Here is a 20,576-nt window from a genome sequence, read left to right on the forward strand (position 1 = left end):
CAATAGTTGCAGAGAAACCTCACTCTTCTAGTCTTGCATATTGCATGTTTGGATTTCGCATTAAGAGGTTTGCTCCCATTTGTACATGATATATCATTAAAAGGTGAAGGATCATGTTAGTTTTTTGAATGTAATCAACACATGTCCCCTTTTTTTAAGCCAATATAAAACATTGGATGGAGGATTTTTCCCCTATGATTTGTATTGATGTCTAAATATTTAGTATTTCTTAATTTTGTTTCTGCATATCATATTTCTCTATGCTAAAGAGATTAATATTCAATTTGGGTATCCATACTTTTTTTTAATGGTATGAACCTTTTTGTTGTTTATGTTGTCTATAACATGTGTATATCGAATGGTTTCTTATTTCTCTTTATGAATGAGTTTATTAGGTTGAATGTTTATAAGGATGAAAATATTAATAAGTAATAACACCTGTCGATAGAAGGGTATAATTCTTGATAATTGTCATTATTACGATTGACGGTTGAAATTGTAACCTTGTGTGACTTCCCACACTCTATCGGTTTTGAATCATGACTAAACCGATGAGATGAAAGCCTTGCATAATATGAAGTACTAGGGTAATGATAAAGAATTTATTGTTGGGGTTCTAGTGTCATAGGTTGTAGAAAGTCCTTTTAGACTGTAGAAACCTAGTTCCAATAGTCACCCATTAGCATATCAAGTGAGACTTTGCCCACTCCGTGGGTTTTTATGAAAGGGCCGATGCTAAGCATGTTTTTGTTGCCCACTATGTATCAAATCTCGGGTCCATTAGAGTCTCGCGCACCAACACTTGCTAAGAGGGAAAACCAGAGTTATAATACATTTATTTTTTCTAAAAGAGGAAATAACCCACTCGATTATTGAAATGTTTTTGGGATCACTCATCCCCCTTGGCAAAAAATACCGAATTAAATATGATGCAAAAGTGCATCAAGAAAAATAAAACAATAAAGGTGGAAAGGCATGATAAATTCTTCTTGAAGACCTTGATGATGCAAGAAACATCACTCGAGTTGTGGACACTCACTGGTAGCGAAGCGATGCTTGTGTTTCTTGAGTAACTCTACTAGGGCTATGGATTCTCGCTGTTAATGGGGTAACAAAAAAAACTTGTTTTAAGCTATGAAAATTATAAACCCTTTGTCATGTTATCTATGTCATTTTCAAAGACTTACATGAGTGAAATATTCATTTAACAATGCAAGATAAACATGACCTAACTATGAAATAGAAAAATGGAATATCTATAAATGGTTAAGTAGTAGAAGAAGGTACCCGAAATGTCCATTCAATACTTCCTAACATAACTACTAATACTCAAACTATTTAAGGGACAAAGCCATATATGCTGGATTATACTAGTGGCTCACCAATTGTTGTAGCCCCTACAACATCCCCCAAAGATTTCACCCTATACATTTAAACATTTTGGGGCTCCCTCTCTTTGAAAATTTTTCATGGTCATTTACATTGGATTACTTGGAAAAAATATTTATAATGGACTAAACATCATCTAATTTAATCCATGAATGAACCATAGTCATGACAAGAAGTATTGTCTGCCTCACCATGGATCTTGGCAGTCGATGATAACAGATAGAACACATCCGGATACTCATTCAAATCTAGAAAATATTTGAATAAGACTTTATTTTTTAGAGTGTATGGGAACATATAGTACACATTCACCCTCAAATTAATCGAGTATTTATAAGTGTAGAATTGGGTGAGGTTTCAATTGGATGAGAAGGTTCAACATGCCACATGTTGAAATCAACTGTTGATTTTAGTTATAGCTCAGAAGGAAAAATTGATGAAACATAAAAAGGAAAGGTTAAGAAATAAAAATAAAAATAAAAACTACTTTTTCAACTCATATTTTCAACTTATCTCACAACGAGTTTACCCAAATTTCGAGTGGGAGCACTCATTGGATGTGGAATTTAAGTTCTAATCCAAGGAGTACCCATGTTTCATACTCTCTATGGACTTTGGTACATGAAAATTGAGGAATACATGAAAAAACATGGTTGCAATCACAATTTTTTTTTTATGTATTTACCAATTTTCATGTAGTTGGGTCGATTGAAATTATGGAACGTGGGTGCTCCATGGATGATGAATTAAATTTTACATTAAATGGGTGATTCCTCTTGAAATTTGAGTAAAACCATTGGGAAATAAGTTGAAAAAGTAGTTTTTTATTTATATTTTTATTTCCTAATCTTTTTATTTTTTTTACTCCAAAAATGGTGAATCATCACCCATGGTTGACATCATCATATTGAATCCTATTGGTTCTTATAAATTTGATTTTGCTTGTACATTTTTCTTTTGAGGGGACTTTTTTACCTCAAAATGTCTCTCATGTCTAAAAATTAGAGAGCATACAACATCATGTTCCTAAAGAGGATATGAATTGAGAAAGTACATCCCTTAGGCGCAGGTACAAAAGTAAGTGACGTTCCATTTTCCACCACCAAATGTTACAAGAGAAATACACACTTGGCATGTTCTTACCTCTTTTAAGGAGGATACTATCCTCAAGTGGCATAGAATGAGTGGGTTATAGTTCTCATTGGTTTCCTATAACATAGCATGTTGGAATAACAACATAGGTGGTTTGTGAAAAGAAACTAATGTGTGAAATATGATTTACAAGGTGTGATTTTTGAATTGAGAAATTTATGGCTGACGGGGTGGAAGGCCATTTGGATCAAGAAATACCGCTTTATATTTTTAAGTCATTTAAATTTTGATGATAGACATTGTCCTCCTCTTTCATCGTTCCCTGAAATCTCTATGGGGGTGATTAAAATGTAGCCCATGATCTCTCTAGATATGATATAAGAAATATAATATATTAATGATGAGTCGTGAAATATTTCATGGTGAGGACAACTATACATTCCCCTGAATCTGGATCTCAATAAAAAATACTATGGACATAGTTTAGATTAGATAAGGGTAAGATGAATGAAGGATTGTATTTCAAATTTGTAGGGTGCAGGTTTCAATGTCATCCATTCCAAGTCATTCACCACATCTATCTTTCGTAATTATTGCATAGCCTTGTGCAATAGCACATGATACTTAAGCTGTTAGCATTAAGAAGTGCGATGTGATGCATCATAACGTACCCTTAGCACATTGCAAGTCATGTTCCTTGTTTATTTTTCTATATTGGGAAATTGTGCAGTCCACTTCCCCAGAATACTCATCATCATTGTGCCCCAGTATGCACCATCATTGTGCTACACTACTCACTATCTCACTACGCTACGCAACATCTACCTCTATTCTTAGTCAAATTATTAGAATATAAAGAAAGTAGTAAGGCTTATTGTTAGTATGTAATATATCTTTATGAAGTACTTTCTAATGTGCATGAAAAAAATTCATTCCCCAAATAATAAAAGTTATGGTCACTTTGTGAAGATTCCATGTTTAAGTACAAGGTCATCACCTATACAACAAGCTTCTAAAAGGATTGTTACAAGCATATCTAGCATGGAATTGATAATTTTAGTAGTGAGGACCAACAGGAAGGAGTTATAAGAGACTTATTTACACCGTTGATTAAATAAATAATATGAAAAGTGGATACATTACCTATAGGCAAAAAATTATGTTCACAATCTATTGTAGATTTCAATAATTCGAAGTTTGTTGGAATAGAGAGAGTTAAAGAGGTTTTCTTCAGAGTAACAAGTGCATTGGAAGAAAATTTGATTTTCCCACATGAGGGATATATTTGATTAAGGTGGAGATATATATATATTAGAAAATAGAGTTTCTAATGGGAATTGGAATCAATAAATAATTTCCATAGAGATGATCAACAATTTGTTAAAATTTGTGGATACTCAAATTGTAAAGTATGACATTCCTTATTTATTTGGTAATTTAGAGAGGTGTCATTTGGATAGGGAGACAACTATTAGTAATGCAATTATAGAATCACTTTGAACCATGATAAAATGGCTTCAAAAAAGAGTTTAACCAATATCATCTCTTTCAAATGGAAATAAATCCTTGCATGGAGTTGTATCCTAACAAGAAATCACAAAGAAGAAGAATCCTTTGGGAATTGCAGATTGTTGCATCATTGATGTGCGAAAATGAATATAGTTTGAGAATGGAGGTGTAGATATTTCACTAAAATATGGTTTTATCTATTGTATATTTATCAACTAGTAGAGGTCTCTACAAGTGTGAACTTTTCCATGGTGAAGAAAATTTGACTCTTTTGCTCATTTTTTTATCATAATGTTGACATTACTCTAAAGTGTGTTGAGTCATTAGATAAATCTTGGTAGTATAAACATTCCAAACATGAGAAAAAAACTATTATGTTTAACAAGGTATTTCTTGGACACACTTAGTTCAGAAAATGATATCACTAGGTCTCCTCTGAAGACTCCATATTTAGAACATTGATGAAATGGATAACAAGGCTTTATGTAAGGCATTATCATTTTTTCCATATCTCAATGATCTGAAGGTTGTGGGACTCCAAATTTAACTTTATCAGTATTATACTATTTAAACCATCATTTGGAACAATTGTGTTATCAATCATCTAAGACTTGCAGGACAAAAGCCTTAAAAGGTCGCACTTGTGTACAATTAGTGAAGGGATACCCAAATTTATCTTCACTGGCCCTAATGGGTTTTAAGTTAAGTGAATGTATTTATGAAGGAATTTCATTATTTAAATATTTCCAATTTTTCCACATCTATAGTTATTGGAACATTCCTCAGGACTTTAACTGGCGGTGGAAATGAACCACTCTTGGAAATACTTATCTTGCGATATAGCGCATGATTAAAAGAACTTGAAGTTTAGATTTTGTTTTTCTTGAAGAATTAGAGCATGAAAGTGCGTCCAATACCCATATATATCAAATAGGTATGGTTTAAATATAGAAAACTACTTTGAAAGATATCACAATCCCTATGGAGAGGGGATTTCACAATTGTAGTTGGAAAGGGAAAAAATTCATTTGGTCATAGAATTTATCATAGAGACAAGTGAGAGTGAGTCTATTCTCTCTATATTTGACAATAGTGATGACAATGGAGCATTACAGATAACTATTTGTTCATCTAAGACTTCAACATATGAGATATCACTTGACAGTGGTTACAATAAAAATACTAACATCGATGACGAAGAGATTAGTAGAAATGACTAGAATCTAACATATCAAGAGTTTCTAATATGAGGTATCAAGGTGTTCATAATGATGATTACTATACAAGTCAATGGTTTTGATCAATTTTATGGGATTTTAGATGAATGAATGCAACTCCCTTACTCAATTATGTTGAAATTCAACATGTTGCAATCATACTTTCCCTTTTAGATTCCCAAGTGGCTTTTGTTGTCACATGTAAACTATGATTGCATGATGTTGGGGAGGAGTTAAAAAAAATTGATCATTAAAGATATTGTTGAGATGTGAACAATGGTTTTATTAATACTAAAGTATTGAATGATAGCCAAATTACTATATGCTTCATATTACAGTGTTGAGTCACGATCTTATTCACATTTAGAAGTGCCCTCGGAGGCTCCAAGAAAAGTAAAAAATAAAGTTACTGAAAATATTATGGAAAGAGCACCATGTCATAGATCTCAATGAGAGATTTCGAATGGTGTGAAAAGCACCTCAAACTTATTTTGTATGACATAGTTATGGCCATTTGAAGTTGTGGTCAAATTGGGAAAAATGAAAGCCAACCAACTCCAACATGTGGCAGGTGTTGACATCACATTGAGGTGGTGCCACTCTGATTTCTAACTAGTTGCAAAATAAATGCTAAAATATCAAGATTAAAGGACTAAATTCAGTAAATCTGCAGCTTAAAATACTTAACCACATATATTTTTGTGGTGATTTCTTTCGGAGTCATCGCATTCATGATTTTTATGTATCAATGTTTCGAACCAACCTTTGTGGTTCATCATCAGCATTAGATATGTGAAAAAGTAGATTTATGGGTAATAAATATAGGATAGGGTAGGGATGGTAATGTAAGGAGCTGACAGGTTTGATAATGCTATAAATCAGATTTAGTTTAATTAATTAATTCTATTATTAAGTTTTTATTATTAAATTTTTTTAATTTTTATATTTATTTTTTATTAAGAACATTATTTTTATTAATGATTATTAGCTTATTTAATAGTTGTATGTTTAGTTTTTTGATTAAAAGATTGATATTAACTGCTATGATATAATATTAGTAATGGTTGTGCACTACCTAAATATTTCTTGTATTTAATTAGTTTTTGTTGACAATGAGATTATTAATACTTAATTATCTTGTAATGATACTAATGTTCTAAATGTTTGCAAGAATTTTATTGAGGCATGCTATTTAATAATGAAACTAACTTGGTCTTATTTAATATTACTAATTGAATATTAATTATATTTTTCTAAAAATTTGATTTAATAATTGTTAGAACTTTAATGTTCTAATGTTAAGAGTAATATTATTTCATAATTATTAAGGTATTTTGTTAATGAAGTTCCTTAGTTTAGATGCTAGATTAATATTATGTATTGATGCATAAAGGTTTCTGGTGTTTAATTAATCCTAGATTGGGTTAACTGAGGTTTTAAATAAAAGTAAATGAGTTTAATATTAATAAAGTATTTAAGGATTGAAAGAGAAAGGATGGATTCTTGATTATATATATATATTATTTATTTATTCCGAAATTATTTTAAAGATTTTAGGGATTGGTATCTATGAATGTGATTTCATGCATCAGTTATGGTTCTATATATCATCTACAATACAACAACTAGGAAACAAACTCTGCACTAGTTATTGTTAGGAAGAAAAACTTGTCATTTTAAGAGTACTTCACAGTGAAAAAAAAATAAAAATAAAAAATAAAAAATCAGAAGAGATGCATGCATAGTAAACCCTACTAGAATCCTCAACTGTGTAATAAAATATAAACTCATTAATCACAAGACACTAAATGAACATGTAATCATTACGTTCATCCTCTCTATTGGAATAGAATTCGAAGAATGGAAAGGTATGAGAAACCTTAAACCCAACATGTTATTAAGTAAATTTAACAACCCATTTACTGAACTAAATAAAATACAGACAATTCTATAGTTTGTAGCATTAGCCAAACCGGGCTTTGAGCTGGTACAAAAGTACATGAAATCCTCCCTAATTTAGCAGAAAATTCAAGGGGTAGAAAAAATAATTGTATTCCTACAACATTTCAAGCACAAGGAGATTCAAATGCATACAAAATTATAGAGTTAAGTCTAGATAAATGGTATTTATAACTTGTATTAAATTCATTAATATTCCTTGTCCTAGAACTCAAATAAGGAAATCCAGTGATAACATATTGGGAAGTCGGTCACAGTGAGGAAAAAAACATTAACCAGATGAAGGGATGACATTGAGAGTAGAACTATAGATAAATTACCAACAATGCTCAATGAGGGCCTGTAGACTTCCATCAATACAACTTCTTGACTGTATGAACTATTATAAAATAGGTAGTTGTTCGTTGACAAAATTATTGTGCCATTAGGATAACTATTACCTTCAAGCCATCCATTGACTAAAATGGTAAGCATAATTTATGGAAATTAAATATATAGGAAAGGAATAGTGGCATTCACAACATTAACAAGAGGAAACCTTAATACAACATCCAATATCGACAGTCACAACATTTCCATCTGTTGGGTTGTGTTATATTCTTTCCATGACTAGCCCACGTAGTTAACCAGGGGGTTAGAAGGGGGACGGAACCCCCCCTTCGTTGCGCCGATTGTGTAGTGGGGGGCAGTCACAGGGGGTTTGAGGGATGCAGTTAACCCTAATCTATGGGACTTTGTACCAATCTAAGTCTCTGGTGAATACGTTGTTCCTGCAGAAAAAGCTGTATAACCTGAGGATGAAAGATGGAGAATCAGTAAGTTAGTTATTACCTCTTGATATTAAAATTTCATATGAAGATAAGTGCATCAGTTTGTTGTGTCTTCTACTAGATTCGTGGGATAGTATGGTTATTGCAATAGGTAACAATAAAACTGCCTTGCAGTTTGATGAAATAGTCTCATCCTTGCTGACAGAGGAGATGAGATGGAAAAATATGAAGAGCCAGAATGGTGATGCCTTGTCTGTACGCGGGCGGTCCTAGAATAGAAACAAAAATAAGTCATCGAGTGGGAGATCTAAATCTAGAGGGAGATCTAAATCTCTAGGAAAACCTGTAAAGGTGGTGTGCTGGAAATGCAGAAAGGAAGGGCCTGATGATGCTCCTTCTGTTGAGGTGAGAATCACCTCAGATGAAGGTGGGGATGTGTACTTGGATTCTTCAAGTACACATGTAGATCATGAGGCATGGTTGATTGACTCAGGTGCATCCTTTCACTTCACTCCCCATAGAGAGTGGTTCTGCGAGTATGAGAAATATGATGGTGGTGATGTCTTCTTGGAGGATGACAGGAAGGCTAGAATCGTTGGTTGTGGAAAAGTAAAGTTGAAGTTGCAAGGTGGAAGGGTTAGAGCACTTCCGAGTGTTCTACATATTCCTGCATTAGCCAGAAATATAATTTCTGTAAGCAAGTTGGATGATGCAGGTGTAAAGATAGTGTTTGAGAAGGATACTTGCAAGATGATTCGGGGGGCACTAGTATTGATGTGGGGAGTTCGAATTGGAACTCTATACAAGTTGCAAGGTAGCATTTTTTTCGATGGGTGCAATAGTTCCTTGGTTCCTGAAAGTGGAGCAGAAAATCTAGTGGTCTTTGGAGAGAAGACCATGTTGTGGCATCAAAGGCTTTGACATATTGGAGAGAAGGGTCTTCGAATACTTCATGGTGAAGGTATGGTAGAAGGTTTGAGTAATAGCTCTCTGGATTTTGATTTCTGTGAAAATTGTGTATATGGGAAGCAGAATTGAGTGAGTTTCCCCTCTGGTGGTAAGAAGGCAAAACATATATTAGAGCTTGTGCACAGTGATGTGTTTGGACCTATGAAGGTTCCATCACTGGGTAAGTCTGTGTACTATGTATCATTTATAGATGACTTCTCAAGGAATACATCGATATATTTCCTTAAGAAGAAATATGAATTTTTCGACAGGTTTAAAGAATTTAAGGCTCTGATGGAAAACCAGATAGAGAAGAAGATAAAGGTGCTGAGGAAAGATAATGGTGGAGAGTTTTGCAGTAAGGAATTTGAATAATTCTGTAAGAAGTGTCCTATAGCATGATAGAAGACTACTCCATATACACCTCAGCAAAATGGAGTTGCAAAAAGAATAAACAAGACATTAATGGAAAGGGCAAGAAGCATGCTCAGTGGTGCCACGTTAGGACAGGAATTCTGGGTAGATGCGGTGGAGATAACATGTTACCTGGTCAACAGATCACCTTCGTCAGTGTTGGAGGATAAGACTCCACAAGAGGTATGGACTAGTAAGAAACCCTCTCTTTCACATCTGAGGGTATTTGGATGTGATGCATATGTGCATGTTCCAAAGGAGAAATGAATCAAGTTGGATAGTAAATCTGAAAAGTGCATCTTTATTGGGTATAAGGATGGTTTAAAGGGTTATAAGCTTTGGAACCTAGTAACAAGGAAGGTTGTGTACAACCGAGATGTGGTGTTCAGAGAGGTGAAAGATGTTATTAAGCATGAAGTCCAACAAAGGAACCTGAGAAGATAGAGTTTGAGCTAAAGGAGGAAGAATGAGACTCTACAGTAGAGGAGGAATCAGAAGATGAAGAGCCACAAACTCTGGGTGTGAGAAGATCAGTTCGAGAAAGAAGGCAACTAGAAAGGTATAGTCCATCTGCTTTTTGTTCAAATTTTGCTTTATATACTACTAATGATGATACCAGAACTGTGAAGGAAGCAATAGATTTAGAGGATGGAAAACTCTAGAAAGAGGCCATGGTTGATGAAATGGCATCTTTGCACAAAAATGAGGCTTGGGATCTGGTGGAGTTGCCGGTGTTGTTGGGAAAAGTATCCAATACGGAATGACCCTATCCCACTCTAAGGGTGATAGTACCTCAGCAACAACTGAATGCAAAGATATTCAAGATTACTTCTTTATGAGATGAGAGAGAGAAGAGAAAAGGGATCCACTAACTGTTATCTTCCGCTAATGGTTGATCCAATCTTCCCTCTTTGCTGCTTGCTCCTAGCTCCTCACTCTTTCACTGGCCCAGCTACACAAAGATCCTATAAAAGCACAAGAAAAGGAAAATACAAGGAGCATACATCCATAATCGATTCAGGGATTAGCATAAATCAAATATACAAGCATCAATTCACCATTGAGACACATGCATATAGAAGAACCTCAAATACTTTATTAATGGAAGAAGTAAAGTTCTGAGAGTGTTACAACCATAATAGGCCCAATCCAGCAACACCTCCCAGCAGAAAGGAATCTCCTCTTCACCTCCTTCAAACAAATCACCCAATAGTTCTATACTCAAACCAACAACACTTCCTTACTTGCACAAAATTCCAGCCTCTTTAGACCTCATGAGAGAGCTCTATATATAGGAGTTTTGGAGAAAGGATGAGTCAGCTTGAGGCTGGCATGAAGTTGACTAGTGTCCTCTCCCACTTCAGTTATACTTAAGTTCTTGAGTCCACTTGGAGTTTCTTGCTTCCACTTGGAGATCTAGATCCTCTTACTCATCACAAGGCGAATTCCCTGATCCAAGTGTCATTTTGGAAGCTTCCTGGGCATTTGACACCTTGCAGAACGACTGTGCCACTTGGCCAATCTCGCCCAGCGCAGGTAGCCTTCATTAGATTTGACATTCAGTGCAGGTACAGAGTGGAGCAGTTGACATTCAACGCAGATGCTCAGTGGAGCAGCTGACATGATCCAGAAATAGCTTTTTTTTTAGTCTTTTCAGGTGGAGAACTGATTTTCAGTGCTGTGGTTTGCTGACCTTGTTCCTCTAGGGGTAGGAACAACATGTTTAGGGACTTTGGATCCCTTAGATTATTGACATTTCATCCTTTATGCTGTAAGGCACAAAAATGTCTATAACAGTTGCCCCCTAAAGTATGAGGTTGTTTATCGGGTGAAATGATTTATCAGGAGGATCCGAAGTTCATTCAATCGCTGAGAGGTGCCCTGTAATAAAATACAATACAATACATTATTTTTCATTCTGCTTTCATGATCTAGCTGAGGCGGGCATTCCTATGCTCAGCTTTATAAATTCATTTTGGTACATAGAACAGACGATCATCTGATGGTAGACTGATAATTCTCTGCTGAAATTATCATCCTTTGAGTAGGATGATCATCTGCTGCAATGATGTACATAACAAATGTCTTTATATCCTGAATATATATATCGTAGCCCAGATGGATGAAACTAGATCTGGGGTCTTCAAACTCGTTCGATCTTCACTCTAAGTACAAGTCGATCCATGTGAGAATTACGTTGAAGTCGAACATGGAAAGACATCTCTTGATTACCGGTCAATAATGTAATCCGTTAACAAGCGCGAGAGGAATCACCAATAATGACAATGACCCTCAAGGTACTGCAGTAAAATTCACGTGGTGTGAATAAAGGACTTGGCATCGAACACCACGCAAAATCTTCTGGTCGAAGGTCATTGATGTATACCTGTCGCCGGAAGTGAGAAACTTGCCATTGAGGCATGCAAGCTTCAAAGTAATGAGGGGGTTGTTCCTAGATCAACTTCTTGGATAATGAACTGAATTCGACAAGAAACGATCGGTCAAAGGAGGGCTTTAATGAATCCCACATCAGTGACGCGGAACGGAGCTAATGATTTTAGTGGAGGTGAAAACAATCTGTGAAATATGATTCAGGGTGGCGATCATGGGTGGATGAAGGATAATGTATGGCAGTGGATGGGACACGGTTGACTCTTTCTGAACAACATCTCTTGAACATATAACGACACTGATGTGATGGATCGGTAGCATTACCCCAAATGTGGATGGTTTGGCGAGGACCATGGTGATGAGACCGGTGAATGAAACAACCCAACCCGATGTGATACGGAGGACAAAGTGTCATGTTCAAGAGCGACTTGCTACCATTAAAGCTTTGAGGTTCTCCCAATTTTTCCCCAGTCATTTCTGACCAGTACCTCTTTATTTTTGCCAAGCTTGAGGAGGATAACATATGCTTGTTCTATAACCCGCCCTTTGGGCAAGCCCATCGCTATGTTTTAACCAGCTTAGCGATAGGGAAACTCGTTCTCATCTAAAGACAAGTTTTTCGCTATTTAATCATTTTAACGAGTCTAACGACAAGGAAAACTCGGTACTTTTCATTTTTAGAGAGTTTGAAAAGGTACAGAAAGTTAACTCCAAAATTCCTTTTTCGTCTTCTAATCCCTTAAGTCCGAAAAAGTATAAACCAATACAGAAGGGATGAGTTTTCGATAAATTTAACGAGCCGAATAAAACAAGCGCTCGACCTTTTTGTGTAATAAACCGTCAGGTCCAAAAAGATTAAAATCTAGAGGAGGGATAGCTCTTCCGGTCACTTTAACGAGCTGGAAGGCCAAAACTCGGCAAACTTTTCATATTTTACGAGTCAGATGAAAAGAGCTCAAAGAAGACTCATCTTTTCAGGAATGAGTGATAAACAGGGATAGCAGCAGATTCCAGGTACAGGTTGGAATTTTCCAATCACGGCAGTGTCACAAGGATGGCTAAGTGAAATCACTCTTCGCAGCTGTTCCTCAAAATGGGTAAACAATCATATGGAGTTGAACGATTGGCCAAATGAAATGGAGGTGGCGGGTGTAAACACGACCAAGGCTTTTTATGGCTAATAAATTTACGATCACAATGGTTATTTACCGAGAATTTCATTTTTTAACGAGCTTAAACTTTCTCAAAAGCTTATGTTTATTTTTTAACGAGCATGAACTATGACGCTAAAACTGCTCGGATCTCGCTTTTCTATTTTTTAACGAGCATAAATTCCGCGGTAAAACTGCTCGATATACCAGTGATAAGATAAGAAATGTCTTCCTGCAAGATTCCAATTTTTATAGAGCTTGCACCTCACATAAGCTATGCTCCATATCATCCTTTCTTTATGCAAGTTTGGAAATGGTTAATCCCAAAAACAGATAAATAACCACCCCTAGCTTGCACTCCAAAAGGTTTGCATGCCCCCAGGTATAAAGTACAATTTCAAGGCTGCCCCTACTTATCCGATAAAACATTTTTTTTAAAGGGTGAGGCTTGCCTCTTCCTGGTTACCCAAAGATTGTTTTGTTAACACCATCAAATGAAAACACTTCCTCGGCACTGTCTACCGAAGTAGACAATGGTGAATGACCTTTGTCAGACAAGTAACCTTATCAAAAGAATCCTGTTCTAGAACAACCCCTCTTCCTTCCACGGACGGGGTACAGACTAGTCATATTCTTTCGCGAAAATTCTACTTTATACCCAAGGTTTCCTCTGCCCGAAGCAGACCAGGATGCATGCCCCCTGGGTTCCAGTCCCATCTTTCTGAATCACTCGCACTCATCGGGAAGGAGGACTGGGGGTGGAGACATTTCTTGGGTGAATAGACCATTGAGGGTTGGTATTTGACTATTTGCGATGCGTGATCCCGGAAATGGAAGTTGGTCTACGAGCTTGACCATTCTTCCTTCGTGTGGAAAACACATTACTCTAAAGAGTGAGGAGACTATAGCTCCCATGCAATATATATAGTCTCGTCCAAGGAGTAGGTTATAATCCAAGGGTCCTTGAACGACCATCACGTTCGTTTGAACAGTCTTCCCTTTCAATGTAACAGGTACATTGGGGAGGATCCCTAACGGTCGACTGGTTCCTTTATCAAAACCCGAGAGATTTCTTATCTCAGGCAAAAGCTCCGGGGAACCCAGTGCTTTTCAAGAAATAGAGGAAAGGATACTCACAGATGCCCCTTCATCAATGATAGTTCCAGCTATTACCATCCTGTAAATTTGGACTATGATTCCGAATGGTATACTGGTTGGTAACCGGGGTCTGCCTAGTTGGTTCCAATCAAAGGAAACAACAAGGTTGCTTGGTGGTGGGACCGAATACACGGCCGGATATGATCCTGACGATGTTCCTTCCTGCGATAAAGGAATGGGTGCATTGCCCTGATGCTCATCAGAATCTGTGTTGATGAAAAGAATCTAGATGGTGTCATCCTTATTCTCTTCAGTGAGGGTGTCATTTGAAGATGAATCTTCAGTGACGGTGTCATTTGAGGATGAAACCTCTGAAGGAAGAACCGGGTCAACTGCCGTATCGACCTTTAGACTTTCGTCTGGTCTGGATTCAGTAGGTTCATTTTCAATGACTGACGCTTCAGCTGACCACTTGAGTGGGCCAGCTGTATTTTCAACCAACGAAGGACTTGGCACGAATTTTTTGTATCTAGGAGGAAATCTCCACGGTGAAACCGGGCGATCTTCCAAAACTCTCTTCGCTTCGTCTAAGAAGGGACAACGGTGGATGGCGTGATCACCTTCACACAGTCTATAGGGGGATCTGGCTCCCCCCTTTTGTCTTGAACCTTCACTTTCGCTGGTTGATGGTAAGCATTCAACATGGCTATCACAGGTTGATGCTTCCGAATTGTGCAACCGAGGGGACCGGTCCCTTAGTATCCGGGGAATACAGGGACAATCTCTATGGAAGTGGTCTCCTCTACATATGACACATGGAGATTTAGGCCCGGTCTGTGCTGTGTGTGGGTTTTTGTTAGATGTCTTTTGCTTGCCCCCAGTCGCCTTAGGCTCCTTCTTCTTCTTCTCTTTCTTCTTCTTTTCCTTCTTCTCCATGGGAGCTTGGCTTTTGCCGGCTCTACCCTGCGAAGATGAAGGATTGGAGGAAGAGTTATGGGAAGTAGAAGGCCGGTGGGCAGCTTTAGACTCATCTAACTGTTGACTCGACTGTTCAGGAACCATGGTGTTCTGAACTACATTGGTTGAGAAAAGCCAAATAGGCAGGCCAATTGTCAGTCCTGGAGGCGACAATGTGGCCATGTGGGGCGCACCAACTTCTCCCCAAGAGGAGAAAGGACTAGAATTTCCATCATGTGGAATTCCTTGGTTGGGGCGTTCCATGTTCTCAACCTACAGATTAACGCGGGAATAGAAGGTGATTATGTTCCGTTTAAAATAAATTTTATAACGACGCTTAGACACAACTTGCTTTTTCACTTTTTAAGAGTCGAGAAAAAGCTAAAGATGACTCTAGTCTCCTTCGATGTTTTAACGAGCCCGAAGTGACAAATGCTCGGATGGACTTTTTCAGTTATAGAGTTTGAAAAAGGCCAAAAGAAACTGCTCTGGAGTTCTAGGCAGAGGGTGTGCCAAACTTTTCGCAAAACCACAGAATACGTTTTACGGTACGAGTGGTCGATCTTCGTGAATGTTGTGTTCACTGCATTGCGATCAGTAGGGCGGCCGACACGGTTTCCTATGGATAAAGGCTTTATTCCTATAGGGGTCTCCCAATATATACGCGACGGTACGTGGGAGCACAAGTCCATATTAGTGCCACCGACTCTCAGGAGGAATCACCCACCTTCGTCGAGATCGACAGTCACTACGTTTAACGACGCCGGAACATGTGTCTAGCTTAGACCTCTAGATGTTTGCGTTATGTTTCAATGCGTTGTTATGTAAATTCAATTTATTTTAAGGTTGATCTTGTTTAGCAGTTTGCCTTTATGGATCACCACGAGATGTATAGTAACACTCCTAAATGTAGTCTAAGATGATAAGCAAGCTTTTCAATCTTTCAACTTTGAAAACCTTAACTATTGAGGGAAAAGAAAGATAACACCTTTTCACACAGATCATAGAGCACACACTAATGCATTTTCCCTAAATCAACATGCAAAATGTCATAATGCACATGCACAATGCAAGTATTTCTTTTCTCTTTCTTAATGTTGGTGCAATACAAAAAGGAAGTTGTTGTATAACTTTGAATTCAATTTCAAGTGAAAGCAAACAAGCTTGTCCAAAATCAAAAGACACCTTAAGATTTACTTGTTTCGACACTAGAAATATATAAATTCAAACCATATGATGAAAGCAAAGCTCAATCAGCTATGAACAGCAAACAAACTAACTCTTAAGATCAAAACGACACTTTATCACAGGTCTAGATCTAAGAGGCCACAACAAGACTAGTTCACTTTCGTTATGGGAAACTGTAAATGATACAAGAAATACACAAAGAACAAACACAGTTTCTTTATACAACCGAGGCGGAATAGTGACAAGGAAAGTTGGTTTCAGATAGGAACATTGACTGGTAACAAACAGCAAAAACAAGAGTGAAAACAGGGCAAGAAACAGCAGGAAACCCCAGTAGCACAAGGCAAGACTGGTCCAGCGCAGGTCGGACACTGTCTGTTTGACCTTCAGCGTGGGTAGCCCCTTCGGGAACTGCGCTAAAATGCAGACAACCTTTGTACAGCCTGCACTGAAGAACGAAACTTCCGTTTCTCTTGGTTTCTGGGTCACAGATTGCTAAAAAATTCACAGTTTTTGCTCAAATCAGAAGCTATCAGTCAAGGACACACTAAGGGATGACAAGGAGGATGAAAAGCTATCACTAAGAGCTTATTAGATTCCTTGTGGATCAGCTCTTCAAATCATAAACTTGCCCAGAAACTGAGCTAGAGTAGCTGCCCTCTACTTTGCATTTGAAAGATTCAAATACAGTTCGATTCGGTACTCAACAATGTAAACTTTGAAACAGGAACTATAAACTCAAAACGAGAACTCTGGCCCAAAAACCCCAAAAAAACCACAAAAACAGTGCTCAAAACGAAAAGTGTGTATTCTGGAACGATGTTTTTTTTTTTTTAGGTGTCAATTTTGCAGTTGTTTTAAAAATGGCAGCGACTACGAAATTTTCTACGAAATTTTCCTGCAAAATATAGCTTCAGAAAAAAAGTGTTGATACTGGAATAATGATTTTTTTTTTAGGGGTCAATTTTCATACTTTTTAAACAATGCTAATAAAACCAATTTTTTATGTCTCAAACAAAGTTAACTTTTAAGGAAAAACACATTAATGTTTCTGGTAGAATATCATTTTTCTTTCTTAAGTATAAATTTAACATGTTTTCAACCACAAAACTAAAAAAACATGACATTATGAACAAATTATTTCACTGAATGAATTCAAAAGTCTTTATTTGTACACTGAATAAAAGAGACATTATATCTCTAATTTGATATTGCATTGTAGATATTTAAACAATAAGATTTATCATACTTAAGACATAATCCAACAACATAAAAATGCTTCATAACTTCTCATTTAACAAAATATGGAAAACATCCATTTTATTTGAAGATACGATGCATACATCAGTTATATAAACTGTCTTAAACAATTATTCAAAATCACTCATATTTTCTTGCACACCATCAGAATTCACATCTTCAGATGAGTGACTGGATGCTGACGAAGATGTTCCATATTCTTCTCTGTCATCAACTAGTGCCCCATTTGAGTCCACATGCATGCCCAAGATTCCAGGTTTCAAAAATCTTCTAGATCTACGACTGGTTTCAGCAGAGTCCCATGTCAACACTGTTCCTTCTGGCCGGGTGAGCCGGCCGGGCGGGCGGGCCGGGTGGGGGGGCCGGGTGGGCGGGCCGGGCGGGCGGGCCGGGTGTGCCGGGTGGGCTCGGGTGGGCGGGCCGGGTGAGCCTGGTGGGCCGGGTGGGCGGGCCGGGTGGGGTGGGTGGGCCGGGTGGGCGGGCCGGGCGGGGTGGGTGGGCTGGGTGGGCGGGCCGGGGTGGGCGGGCGGGCGGGGGGATGGGCGGGGTGGGCGGGGCGGGGCGGGCGGGTGGGATGGGCGGGGTGGGCGGGTGGGCTGGGCGGGGCGGGCGGGGTGTGACCCACCCCGCCCGCCCCGCCCAGCCCACCCGCCCACCCCGCCCATCCCACCCGCCCGCCCCGCCCCGCCCACCCCGCCCAACCCCCCCGCCCGCCCTCCCCACCCGGCCCGCCCGCCCACCCCGGCCCGCCCGGCCCACCCAGCCCCGCCCACCCGGCCCACCCGGCCCCGCCCACCTGGCCCGCCCGGCCCGCCCACCCGGCTCGCCCACCCGGCACACCCGGCCCGCCCGGCCCGCCCACCCGGCCCACCCGGCCCACCCGCCCGGCCCACCCGGCCCGCCGACCCGGCCCACCCGCCCGGCCCACCCGGCCCGCCCACCCGGCACGCCCGGCCCGCCCACCCGGCCCACCCGGCCCGCCCGCCCCCGCCACCCGGCCCACCCACCCGGCCCACCCAGCCCACCCACCCGGCCCGCCCGGCCCACCCGGCCCGCCCACCCGGCACACCCGGCCCGCCCGGCCCGCCCACCCGGCCCACCCGCCCGGCCCACCCGGCCCGCCCACCCGGCCCACCCGCCCGGCCCACCCGGCCCGCCCACCCGGCACGCCCGGCCCGCCCACCCGGCCCACCCGGCCCGCCCGGCCCGGCCACCCGGCCCACCCACCCGGCCCGCCCGGCCCACCCACCCGGCCCGCCCACCCGGCCCACACGGCCCACCCACCCGGCCCGCCCACCCGGCCCACCCGGCTCACTCGGCCCGCCCACCCGGCCCACACCCGGCCCGCCCACCCGGCCCACCCGGCCCACCCGGCCCGCACACCCGGCACACCCGGCCCGCCCGGCCCGCCCGCCCGGCCCGCCCGGCCCGCCCACCCGGCCCGCCCACCCGGCCCGCCCGGCCCACCCGGCCCGCCCACCCGCCCCGCCCGCCCGCCCGGCCCGCCCACCTGGCCCGCCCGCACAGGGCCACCCCCGGGCCGCCCCGCCCCGCCCGAGGGCGGAGCGTCGATTCCCGGAATCGACGCTCCGCCCGAGGGCGGGGCGGGGCGGCCCGGGGGTGGTGCTGCGCGGGCGGCGCCGCCCTCGCAGCGCCACCCCCGGGCCGCCCCGCCCCGCCCGAGGGCGGAGCGTCGATTCCGGGAATCGACGCTCCGCCCTCGGGCGGGGCGGGGCGGCCCGGGGGTGGCCCTGTGCGGGCGGGCGGGCCGGGTGGGCCGGGTGGGTGGGCCGGCCGGGCCGGGTGGGCGGGCCGGGTGGGTGGGCCGGGCGGGTCGGGTGGGCCGGGTGGGCCGGGCGGGCCGGGTGGGCCGGGTGGGCGGGCCGGGCGGGCCGGGTGGGTGGGCCGGGTGGGGGGGCCGGGTGGGCCGGGTGGGCTGGGTGGGTGGGCCGGGTGAGCCGGGTGGACGGGCCGGGTGGGCCGGGTGGGTGGGCCGGGTGGGCGGGCCGGGCGGGCCGGGTGGGGGGGGTGGGCCGGGTGGGGGGGCCGGGTGGGCCGGGTGGGGGGGCCGGGCCGGGTGGGCCGGGTGGGGGGGCCGGGCGGGCCGGGTGGGCGGGGCGGGCGGGTGGGATGGGCGGGCGGGCCGGGTGGGATGGGCGGGGGGGGGATGGGCGGGGGGGATGGGCGGGCGGGGCGGGCGGGGGGGATGGGCGGGGCGGGCGGGGTGGTCTCGACCACCCCGCCCGCCCCGCCCAGCCCACCCGCCCACCCCGCCCATCCCCCCCGCCCATCCCACCCCGCCCCGCCCGCCCATTCCCCCCGCCCGGCCCGCCCACCCATCCCACCCGCCCGCCCACCCCACCCGGCCCAGCCCGCCCCGCCCACCCGGCCCCCCCACCCGGCCCACCCGGCCCGCCCACCCGGCCCGCCCGGCCCCCCCACCCGGCCCGCCCGGCCCGCCCGGCCCCCCCACCCGGCCCGCCCGGCCCGCCCACCCGGCTCACCCGGCCCGCCCACCCGGCCCACCTGGCCTGCCCACCCGGCCCACCCGGCCCCCCCACCCGGCCCACCCGCCCCGCCCGGCCCGTCCACCCGGCTCACCCGGCCCCCCCACCCGGCCCGCCCACCCGGCCCACCGCCCCCACCCGGCCCGCCCACCCGGCCCACCCACCCGGCCCGCCCACCTGGCCCGCCCACCCGGCCCACCCACCCGGCCCGCCCACCCGGCCCACCCACCCGGCCCACCCGGCCCGCCTGGCCCACCCACCCGGCCCACCCGGCCCGCCCGGCCCGCCCACCCGGCCCACCCGGCCCGCCCGGCCCACCCACCCGGCCCACCCGGCCCGCCCGGCCCGCCCACCCGGCCCACCCGGCCCGCCCGCCCATCCCACCCGCCCGCCCACCCCACCCGGCCCAGCCCGCCCCGCCCACCCGGCCCCCCCACCCGGCCCACCCGGCCCCCCCACCCGGCCCGCCCGTTTCCCCCGCCCGGCCCGCCCGCCCATCCCACCGGCCCGCCCACCCCACCCGGCCCAGCCCGCCCCGCCCACCCGGCCCCCCCACCCGGCCCACCCGGCCCCCCCACCCGGCCCGCCCGGCCCCCCCACCCGGCCCGCCCGGCCCGCCCACCCGGCTCACCCGGCCCGCCCACCCGGCCCACCTGGCCCGCCCACCCGGCCCACCCGGCCCCCCCACCCGGCCCACCCGGCCCGCCCGGCCCGTCCACCCGGCTC

The 20,576-nt window shown here is 44.2% G+C and overlaps 1 pseudogene; it reads left to right on the forward strand.

The window, feature by feature from the left end:
• Window positions 1–4,280: 4,280 nt before the first annotated feature.
• Window positions 4,281–5,240, forward strand: LOC149192870 (F-box protein SKIP17-like; annotated as a pseudogene).
• The last annotated feature ends 15,336 nt before the right edge of the window (window positions 5,241–20,576 follow it).

The sequence above is a fragment of the Pinus tabuliformis genome, chromosome 2_2 (assembly GCF_031772625.1).
Source record: "Pinus tabuliformis cultivar Carrire ecotype Pingquan chromosome 2_2, CPIR1, whole genome shotgun sequence".
Classification (NCBI taxonomy): domain Eukaryota; kingdom Viridiplantae; phylum Streptophyta; class Pinopsida; order Pinales; family Pinaceae; genus Pinus; species Pinus tabuliformis.